Source organism: Typopeltis vanoorti, chromosome 19 (assembly GCF_054136105.1).
Source record: "Typopeltis vanoorti isolate ZY-2024b chromosome 19, IOZ_Tvanoo_1.0, whole genome shotgun sequence".
Lineage (NCBI taxonomy): Eukaryota > Metazoa > Arthropoda > Arachnida > Uropygi > Thelyphonidae > Typopeltis > Typopeltis vanoorti.
Window position 1 is genome coordinate 90,326,154 of NC_143567.1, and position 9,026 is coordinate 90,335,179.

General features: G+C 34.1%; 1 protein-coding gene across 2 annotated transcripts in view; it reads left to right on the forward strand.

Annotated features, from left to right (window-relative positions):
* LOC150096328 (protein AMN1 homolog) overlaps window positions 1–2,086 on the forward strand; it is a 164,024-nt gene extending 161,938 nt beyond the window's left edge. The window contains exon 9 of one of the 2 annotated variants that reach the window (XR_016549951.1): window positions 1,282–2,086. The gene's annotated coding sequence lies outside the window, so the exon portion shown is untranslated. The remainder of the gene's footprint in view (window positions 1–1,281) is intronic. The other variant, XM_090409358.1, reaches the window with a different exon arrangement.
* Window positions 2,087–9,026: the final 6,940 nt, after the last annotated feature.

Consider the following 9,026-nt stretch of genomic DNA (forward strand, 5'->3'; position numbering starts at 1 on the left):
TTCAATAAAGATCGAAACCGGCCTGGGTAGGGGCCCTTCCCTTAATGCATAGCATTATACATGTCCACAAGGAGATGTGCTTTGCATTATGGGAGATACTAAGACAAGGAATGATGAGAGCTTGGTGCACCTTTACCACGAGTTGCCTCAGCCCTGAAGATACTTCAGGCACAAACTTTGTTTGCTTACACTTGAATAAAGAATTAAACTAAATTTATGATAGTCTAATCAAGTGGAAAAAAATTCCAACCAAAGATGGGATGTAGAATTTATGCTTGATGTGGATACATTGTTGGAGATGGAGGAAATAAATGATCTTTGGGTGATGGGGGATAAGGATCTAAAATTTAGAGGACATGTTACCAAAATTGTGGGGACAACACAATGAATTCTGGAAATGATGCGGAGTACACTGACTTGTAGAAGTAAGGAGATTCTTGTTCCACTATATAAGGCCTTGATTAGGCCATACATGGATTACTATGCACTGATTTGGTCACTTCATTTTCAAAATTACAAGAGATTTTGGAAAGTGTCCAAAGATGATTGACTCAGGTCGTTTCTGATCTCTGGAATGTTGAATTTGAAGAAAGGTTGAGAAAATGCAATTTACAGAGTTTAGTGGATAGGAGGAAGAGGAGTGATATGACAGAGATATACAAGTTGGTAAGGGGTTGCTATGAGAATAATGATGAAGAGGTTTTCATAAAATGGTGGGAGATCAGAGAAGAACAAGAGGCCATCCCTGGAAGCTATATAAGGAGGGTGCACGCAATGGAGTGAGGTCAGGTTTTTTGCATGGAGAGTTGTGAATGATTGGAATGCCTTGACTGAGTGTCGTGTCTGTAGAGAATTTGAACGTCTTTAAGGTGCAATATGATGAGCTGTGTGTACGACAAAGAGACCTCCTAGATGAGTCTTTGACTCCAATGGGGGGGGGGTCTTAGGATAATAATAATATTTATAGTAGGTTTAAGACTGTTGCATAGTCCCTTTTTGTTTATGATGTTATAGTACACTTTGCCAGTTTTCATATATTTGCATACACACGCGTGATTGTAAGAACGTCTTAAATTTATTTTTCTAATTTTGGTGCTGTGAGTGTTTGACTAGCCATGAAAAGAAGAAGAAACAATACAAGAGAAAGAAAGGATAAGATATAAAAATTTGAGGTTATGTATGTTTTTATTACAATAAAACATTTACACATACTGTTTTAAGCTTTGCTTGATTGTTACATTCTAATGCAAAATGTTAACCTTTTCTTTCTTTCTTTAATAGATACCTATAAGTGATAAGACAACTTGGTGTCATTTTTGAACAAAATTTAATGGAAGTAACTGACACTACTGATGCAGACAGCCATTATCATCAATTTTTTTCCTGAAGAAATTAGCACAAGAAATCAGCAATTTGGAAATCCAAATCCAAAACTTTTTTTGATATAGAAAACATGGAAATATTATATGATAGAAGCACATATTGGTATCAGAATGTATTATTAGATAATACTGGGGAAAAAAAATGTTAATTCGAGTGTAGAAACTAACATAGATGTTCCTGAATCTGCAAAACAGTAGTCATTCTTTTGGGAATAATAGCAATTACAATCAGTCCAGTAATGAGTAAGAGGAGGAAATCAGCAACAGAAATCAAGAAAATTTAGATGTCAAACTTTCATAACAATGAAAAGGCTTCAATATTCTAAGTCTTATTATATAACTAAAAGAAAATTTATTATTATTATTATTCAGGCCTCCATGGAGTCAAAAGACTCATTGTGGGAGGTCCTTCCTAGGAAACACAGTCTATCATACCACTCCTTGAACTCATTGACCGTTCTTTCTCCCACCAATCTATCAGGCAATGCATTCCACAGTTCAACTACCCTCCATGAAAAGAAACCACCCCTCACCCTCTTGCTCACAGCTTCCTTTTGCAACTTCCAGGAATGGCCCTTGTCATCGCTCCTTCCCGCTGTTCCACCAAGCGCTTGTGAGATCAAAAAGTTTTCTAGAAGAATACAGGTGTCCTTGTAAGCAGAAATATCATAAATAAACTTGTCTGAAGATTTTTTTGAAGAATTCTATAAACTAGGAAATTATGATGCAGAAACTGCTTGCCAAAGTTTCTGAGGTTCTAGTGAAATGTAAGAGAAGTAAAGACCCAGATAAAAGGTTATATACTTACAAAATCAAGACCCATACAGTTTTAAAGATTTTTTTCAGAAAACGAATTTCTTCTAAATAGATCAGTATTGCTTTAACAAAATTTAGAGACAAACATGGTGAGAAATAAGTTGTTGGGAGAAATTATTGGTAAGATTACAAAACACAAAGTTCATGAACTATAGTCATACTCATGATAGTGATCAGATGGAGAGGAGTTTGTATTTAAGCTGATATTATGGAAAGAAAAATGTGTGATCTGTATATAGAAGAAAATCAAGACTTTCAGGTATCTTTTACTATCTTTAAAAATAAGTTTTACAAGAAATCTAATTTTTGTAGAAAGCCAAGACTTAAGATACCCGAAGTGTGTGTGTGTATGTGATGCATGCAAAGCTAAACTTGAAAGTGCAGGAATCTAAGAATCAAAAAAACAGAAATAAAATCTTCCCACAATCAACAACTTCAGGAAGTTGGGTTAGTCAGTAAAGAGATGTAGCAAGATTTTCTACAGGTTTTGTAGCAAGAAAAATTATTGCCACTGCCTGACATTCTGACTGATTTGGTATTTTATGAAACAACTTTGGCTTTATAACGAAGAAGTATGCTGTGGAAATAAGGGGTACCATTTTGTTGAAAGAAAGAACAACATAACCTGGCACACAGTAGGCTCAATCCTAAAAAAAAAAAAAAATCACATCAATACCAAAACTCTTATTATGTGGCCTGATAGTTGTGGTGGACAAAACAGAAATATGAGAATAGTTTTAATGTTGAAATATGCCTTTTCCAGTCAGACTACATTAGAAACTATATACAGTTGACCCTTAAATGAGTTGGGGTCCTACACTCCATGTTGTTCAAAAATCCGCAGATAACTTTTGACTCCCAAAAAACTTAAATACTAATAGCCTACTGTTGACCGGAAGTCTTACTGATAACATAAACAGCCAATTAACACATATTTTGTATGTATTATATACTACATTATTTCAATAACATTTTCAATAACATTCAAAATGTTATTGAAAAAAAATCATAAGGAAGTGAAAATACATTTAAAGTACTGTACTGTGTTTATCGATACTGTAAGTTTACGTCAACTTATGGTATTGTATATATATCAGTATTCTCTTGTATGATACAAAACACTGTAGATGTTATACGTATTACTAATACTAGACATCTAGAAAAGATAATGTGAAAAACAAATTCATATTTATTTACAGGTATAACGATTCGTGCATTGATAACGAAGCAGCAGCAATATGATTGCTTTATGGTAGCCTAGTGTGATCGATGTACGATTGCTTCATGGTAGCCTAGCCTATACACTAATGAACGAATCAAGATTTTTATTATATGCAGTATGATTTAATACTGTGCAATTTTAATCTAGAATCTTTTGACCTGGCATTGTAAATTAAAAATACTACTGACATTAACATGGAACTGAAAGGGGGGGGGGAAATGTTTTCATCTTAACTGCAAAATTTAGTAAACCAGATTTTTAAGCTTATCTCAAAATGAAGAGGCCAGATAGGTTATTTGTATAACTATCATTATGTTTGTTATATAGAGAAATGATAATTTCTCAGTTTCAATGATACAAAAAGGCTGAAAACAGATTGGTTTTGGCCTTTTTGGCTAAACTCACTGTTTAAATTGGCAAAAAGAAATTTAAGATTCTGAACCTTTTTTTTTTTTTGTCTGCTGCAATTTTAATCTAGAATCTTTTGATCTGGCATTGTAAATTAAAAATACTACTGATATTAACATGGAACTGAAAGGGGGGGGGGGGGGAAGAGAGTCTGCAAAATGTTCACATCTCAACCTCAAAACTTAGTAAACCAGATTTTTAAGCTTATCTCAAAATGAAGAGGTCAGATAGGTTATTTGTATAACTATGTTTGTTATATGTTGGTCGAGCCTCTGCTACTAATGGCTCAGTTAAGTAAGTTTGAGCGCAGTTAGTAGTTGGAAGGGGAACCAATCGTTCGATGCTGTTGGCACACTCTCCCTTGATGAGTCTTTGGACTCCCTGGAGGTGTCTAATAATAATAATAATATAGAGAAATTATAATTTCTCAGTTTCAATGATATAAAAAGGCCAAAAATAGATTGGATTTTATCATATTCAATAAAATATATTAAAAATGTAAAACTGAGCATATCTACTCTATAATATAAAATGATAAGCTTTTTTTTGTAACGTTTTTGTGTCACGTTTTTTGTCAAGTTATTTGAAACGTTTTGAAACTCAGGGGCTACCCTGAGTGTCGAGTCTTCAAAATTCGAGTCATCAGAATTCAAGGAGAACCGGCCTACCAGTCCAGAAGACGTGGGGTTGGGTGCCGTGGGGGGCGAGGAACTCCCCTTTCAAGTCTCCTTAGTATATATATATTTATACTAAAAATTTATACTGCAAAAAAAATATTCACGGTAGCCTAGTGTGCAGTATAAATTTATACTGCAAAAAAAAAAAAAAAAATTTTTTTTTTTTTTTTTTTGTAACACATATTTGGAAAACAAATGTGTAGAATTGAGTTGGTATGAAGGCCTTCAATCTAGAAAAAATAATTTCTATAACTCAATCAGAGCTAGTGCTTTGATCAGGAGAGTGGAAAGAGTATTTTAACCATGAAAACAATGAATAAAAGTCTCGATGATCACTTTATTTGTCAATATTGCAATGCTAAAAGGAACTGAAAAACAAAAAAAATCCTACAGATAAAAGAACCTTTTTTCATTTATTAGTATATTATCATTACAATTTACATTTTGGAAAATTATGGATACAACTACTGTGTTTGAGTAAAACTTTAGTTTAATATAAACTAAAATCCATGTTTTTAGCTTATATTAAACTAAAGTTTTACTCAAATACGGTAGTTGTCTCCATAATTTTCCAAAATGTATTCGGATCACAGTGTTAAGCCTAAAAGAAAGGATCATTACAATTTATTAGTAAACTTTTTACTGCGAATTTCTTGAATAATAATTCTGACCATGACACTTACCTGCCTACATTGAGTTCTTTGGCTAGAAGTCTCCAGTCATTGCCATTAGTATTTGGAGGATCTAAACAGGCACAAAGTTGTTTTCTGGCTTGGACGGTAAGCCTATGTGAAATTTATAACTTAGTGTAGAAATAGCCACTTAAGAAGAGTTAATAACTTTCATATATTAAAAGTTGTAGAAGTGACAGAGTAGCACTGGGTTAGTTTCATTGTTATAAAGGTTACTATATGGTGGGTAGAGTACTATATTTTGGTAGTTTTGCTGGCGACATGATTAGCACACCCACTCTCCAACCAACAGGTCACTGGTTTGAATCCCACTGTGGAAATGGATGTGTGTGATTGTCTTTAGATGGGAGATGAATTTCATCGCCCAGTCTGAGACTACCTCTCCACTTATTGGTGGCTTGAAAATGTTCAAAATTTGGTCTCTAGAGCAGGGTTTCCAGACTATCTAAAAATAAATAAAAAAATACAAAAAAATATGTAAAATTGATAAAAATAGAAAAAAAAAATCCTCAGCCCTCCCACAGTACAAATGTGATATAGGTTTACTTTTGTGGTTGGAACCACACATACAAAAATAAAAGTTCAGCCAGTAATGATAGTGCCCTCTGCTTGAGAAGACTGGTTAAATCCTGTGTGGGATGCAAAGAATCTTTTCAAGTAAAAGTAAGTTAGCTACTCTCAGGCTGAGGTTTCAAGGGTGAAACCCTTGAAACTTACATTTATCATTCCAACAAACTGTACAATGACTAACATTGTACAGTCCTGAAACCATCTTTGTTATATGCCTCTGTACCCTTTCCACAGTTAATTTATCCCCTTCAAATCCTGGGGACCAAATTTGAGAACAATTTAACAATTCTCATCAAAATGGAATCGGTGTAGTGTTTAGAGATGCAGAAAGCATTGTTTGAAACCCAGTTTAGTTTTCAAGATAGAGAAATTTGCTAACATTCAGATTTGTATAGATATGAAATGTCAGTGCTCAAGTATTTATTGCATGAATTTCACCAGTATTTATAGGAAATCAACAAAACTGAAACAAATATACTCTAAGGCAACTGAATACAAATTAAATATCTCTCTAAATATCAGTTAAGTTCAAAAACACAAAATGAAATCAAAAAGACATGGGCATAGACATTATAAATGTTTCAGCATCAGGATTAAATTAGTGATATGTACAGATGGACAGGATATTATTATTATCTGAAACCTCTAAGTAGTCAAGGACTCATTAAGAAAGGCTTTGTAAATCACCCAAACCAGGTGTCATGCTTTCTCTTAAATTCATTCCCACTAGATGTACTCACTACTCCTAAAGACAAACTATTCCACTCATTTACTGCTCTGTGAGAGAAAAACCCTAGATCATACCCCTTCCTTGACTGCAAACAAACTTAACTTCTATGGATGACCTAGTGTACTTTAGCCACCTTCCATATAAACAAAATATTTCATTCGGCGATAACCTATAACACAACCTGAAAAGTTTATAGTCCACTATCATATTGCCCCTCTTTCTCCTATTAACCAGAGTCTGTATTCCACATGCTTGCAATCTGTCCTCTTAATCTAAATCTCATAATCCAGATATTATCTTTGTTACTCTTCCATTCAACACTTTCTACAGCTTCTTTATCTTCTTGGAACCCAGGAGACCAAGTCTGTGCACAATAATCCAGTTGTGGTCTTATCAAGGCCTTATAAAGAGCTAAAATGACATGACTTCCTTATCCTTACATGTCAAGGTTCGCTTCAACATCACAATTATCCTCTGAATTGTATTTGCTATGTGACCTTTGAACTTCCAATTCCTATCCACCATTACACAAAGATCCCTAGCCTCATCACTTTCTTGTAGTATCACCCCGCTGAAAATATCGTTACGATAAAGTGCTTAACTTTACACTTCTAACATTAAATTGACACCCATTTTTGTTTTTCCAACTTTCCAGATGATTCAAATCATTTTTTAAGTCCTGGATATCAGCAGAATCTTTGGTTGCCCTGTCTATCTTCGCATTAAGACTCTTCCTAATGTCATTAATGTATAGAGTGAACAAGAATGGCCGAAGGACTGAACTGAGGTAAACCAGTGGTCACTTTAAATCTGGCAGATTCACACTCAATATATATATATATATATATATATACAACGTCTAATATCTGCCTGTCAACAAACCACTAATCGAAGTCAAGAGTTTATATTACAATCACATATTCCAGTGTATGCAAAAAGCCTTTTGTGTGGTATTCTATCAAATGTCTTAGCAAAATCGAACATTATTATAGTGTATCCATTCCCTTTATCCAACTCAGCCATGACATTGTTATAAAATATGAGCAAATTGCTAAAATATGACCTTGCTTTAGTAAACCCATGCTGCTCCTTGCATAATATACAAGTAGCTTGTTTGTCTACCCATTTCTGTATGTGAGTTCTTACCAACTTCTCTAAAATCTTCACTACCACACCAGAGATACTGATAGGTCAGTAGTTAGACACATCAGTGTCTGCACCATCCTTCTACAATGGAACTATCATACATTCCTGCCATTCCTGTGATATCATTCTGGAGCTGAGACTCAAGTTATACAAATAATAATAATAACAATAATTCATTTAGCAAAGGTGTTGATATTTGATCTTTCTCTATTGACAAATTCTTATCCAGGTTATGCAACAGATGTTTAACCTCATTGTCATGCACAGGACTAACTATTTTGCATATACACTGTATAAGCAATGTTTACATACATCTGCATAAGGGTTTCTAAATCAGTGACTGGTATGTGTATAAATTGTTTTCCCTCATCTTGCATGCTTTCTCCTCCCTCTAACTGAAATCACCCATAATGACAATTCTATTTGTAACCATAAGGTTTATCTGTCTGTACAGTTCCAAGTGAGAAGAGCCTATTTCGGCATCCGGAATGATGTATTCTGATCTGTTAACCTTTACTTCATGCAAAACAGCCTTAAACCATTGTCTGTATTATTTATAATAACACCACCATATGGGATCTCTACTCTGGCTGGATTTAATCGCTTTGCACTCAGAATTACCTGAACACATTGTACCCATCATATTCTATTCCTCTAGCTAGGAATAGAATGTGATGTATAGCTAGGTCTCTCTAATGCCAATAATTTTTAGTCTTGAAAATGAAATTTATTTGTGCCTGTGGTCTCACAGAAGGCTCTCTCTCTCCAAACTAAGAAGTGGAGGAATTTTCGACTGATTAGAGAATGTAGCTGACAACAAAAAGCTGGCCTGTGTTGGAGATCTTTTTATTTAAATATAGGTAACGAATCCTAGGCATATAAAAATATTTTGAAAAAGTGTGGAGAAAAGGGCAAAGTTAATAATGGTAAGGGCCTGCTGGAGTTCTGTTCAGTACATGGATTTAACCATCATTAACATTACATTCCAACGTAAAGATGTGTACAAATACACATGGAGAGGAGACAAGAAATAAAAGTTTTATTGACTATATTATTTTTGACAGTGATATCTTCTTGCTGGTTCAGGATGCAAGGGATATGAAATAGGAAGTGATCACCATTTAGTTGTCCGCAGGATAAAAGTCAATATCATATAGAAATTTAGAAAAAATATATAAGAAAGTTTTCAAAGGCACCTAATACTCTTGGGAAAAGAAAAAAAAAATGAAAGATTTTGAAAACAAGAACCAAACCTTGTAGTGCCAGTAGCAAGCTCTGAAGAAATCTGATTGATTTAGGCACATGCAGCATATAAGTGGTACACAAAGAGACAGAAAACTGATCTTTATGATGTATACAAGAAGTTAAAGAGGCAGTCAAAAG